The sequence below is a fragment of the Apodemus sylvaticus genome, chromosome 2 (genome assembly GCF_947179515.1).
Source record: "Apodemus sylvaticus chromosome 2, mApoSyl1.1, whole genome shotgun sequence".
Lineage (NCBI taxonomy): Eukaryota > Metazoa > Chordata > Mammalia > Rodentia > Muridae > Apodemus > Apodemus sylvaticus.
In genome coordinates, this window is record NC_067473.1 from 144,743,722 (window position 1) to 144,746,422 (window position 2,701).

Sequence of the window (2,701 nt, forward strand, 5' to 3'; positions counted from 1 at the left end):
GACAGCAGCAAGATTTCATTGCTCCACATCCTTCCTATGAGAGGTGATTTTTGCTTTTCCAGCTTGCCATTTGAATAGTTATCATAAAGTTAGTGTTAGTTTACATTTCCCTAATGATTGGTGAGAGTGACCATTGATTCATGTACTTATATTGGTCTTTCACGTACCTTTCCAAAAGCTCTGATGCAAGTCCTTTGTAAAACAGGATAGAAAGAAATTACAAGGACCTGAGAAGCAAAGGGAGCCCCTCAACAGCTGAGAACCACAGTTTCCAAGACACTTAGCAACTGCTTGAGGCCTTTCTCCTTTTCCATCTCAAAATCTAAAATTTTCTAGACCTCTCATCAGAAACTCCAATAGTAAAGGGCATGCCCTGACCCCCTAGTACAACCCTAGTGGCTTCCAGTTTTATCAGATTGTAATCCCATTCACGGTACTTCTGAAACATTCTATAATTCCATTTATGAAAGATAAAGAAGGGAAAAGCTTTCTTTTCCATTTGAGATACAACTTTTGAGCTACTAGAAGTTGTTATTCTTAATTCTCAGGCTTAAAATCTATGCTAACACTGTCTTTAATAAAGTTTGCTCTTTTTTTTTTTTTTTAGGCCCTCTGCTCACTCCAGTCGGCCCTACTCGCTCTGGTTAACCTTACTCGCTCAGCCCCTGATTGCTCTGGCCCAAATATTTTATTTATTTATTATTATTATGATGATGATGGTGATGATGATGTAAGCACACTGTAGCTGTCTTTAGACACACCAGAAAAGGGTGTCAGATTTCATTAAGGATGGTTGCTGGGATTTGAACTCAGGGCCTTTGGGAGAGCAGTCAGTGCTCTTACCAGCTGAGTCATCCCACCAGCCCAAATTTGCTCTTTTTTAAGAGGTCTACACCATACTTTCAGATGCTCTTTACTTTTTTTTCTTTTTTTTTTTTCAGACACGGTTTCTCTGTGTAGTCTTGGCTGTCCTGGAACTCATTCTGTAAACCAGGCTGGTCTCGAACTCAGAGATTCACCTGCTCCTGCCTCCCAAGTGCTGGGATTAAAGGCGAACACCCACCATTGGGCTTCCCACCCCAACCCCCTCAAACATTTATTTATGGAGGTAAGGCTCTCATGGCACACCTGAGGCAGTCAGGGGGCAATCCGTGGGAGTCTGTTCTCTCCTTCTGCAATGTGGGTCCTGGGGATGGAATTCAGAAGGTCAGGCTTGATGGCAGACACGTTTTATCTCCTGCTGGGCCGTCTATGTCAGACCTCTTTTTTTTTTTTTTTTTTTTTAACTAAACTACAACACTGCTTTATATTATATTGGCTGGTCCCAAACCTCTTCCCTGCATCCAAGGCAAGGATCTGGTTTTACCTTTCTCTTTGTCCCTGCTGATACGGATAGTGTGGCTCCATGCCTCTGTTGCAGCTGCCACCACTGAAACTTTAAAACAACCCTTTTGGTGAGGGTGAGGGGAGAGGCAGAGAGAGAGAGAGAGAGAGAGAGAGAGAGAGAGAATGAATATATGTGTCATGCATGCAGTGTCACAAAGCCCTTTGATCCAGACTCAGCTGTCAGATCCCTGAAGTTATAGGCAGCCTGGGGTGGGTGGGTGCTGGGTACCAAACTTGAATTCTCTGGAAGAGCAGGCCTTAATCACTGAGCCATCCCTCCACCATCGCTTATTTTTTCCCCTTAAATTCTACTGTCTCTTTTTGTTATAAGTTTCCTCTTATAAAATGTTTATGAGCCGGGTGGTGGTGGCACACGCCTGTAATCCCAGCACTCTGGGAGGCAGAGGCAGGTGGATTTCTGAGTTTGAGGCCAGCCTGGTCTACAGAGTTGAGTTCCAGGACAGCCAGGGCTATACAGAGAAACCCTGTCTCAAAAAAACCAAATCCAAAGAACAAAAAACAAAACAACAACAACAACAAAAAGTTACATTTGGGGCTGGTGAGACGTCTTAGAGGGTAAAGGCACTTGCTACCAATCCTGATTTATCTGAGCTGGATCCCTGAAACCCACGTGGTGGAAGAGAACCAACTTCTGAAAGTTGTCCTCTGACCTCAGGTGTGGCACACAAGCTCCCTCTACACACACATGACGTAAATGTAACTAAAATATGTGAAATGTAACCTTTGAAATATATAGGGAAAAAAAGGAAATAATAGTGTATGAGCAGCCAACACAAAAAAGCAGTCTGAAAAATCACAGACTAGGCTATGCGCTATACTCTAGTTACAGCCCAGCTTGCCGGCCCTTGCAGAAATCAAGCCGGGTATGGTGGTACACACCTGTAATCCCAGCTTTCCGGAGGCAGAGACAATGGATATCTGTGATTTCCAGGGCAGAATGGTCGACACAACGAGCTGGCCAGTCAAGCTACATTGTGAGACTCCCATCTCAAAAATAAATTCCAAGTAAAAAAGTGTTGTGTAAGACGGGAATGGGGGAAAAGAATCTCTTTAGATTCGGTTTCATTGGCTTTAAAACTGGAATCAAATCCCAGTCTAATGCAAATGCTCGATACTTTAGGCAAAGGAAGTAAAACAACTGAACAACTGGTGCAGCGATCGCTCCATCAAGGTTACCTCCGGGCAGGTGACCAGCCCGCAGTTCTTCCGGTTCAGAGTGCAACCAACTGCGCACAGCTCTACGCGCACACTCGCCCACCTCCAGCGCGGGAGCACCGTGACCTCCAAGGCCTGA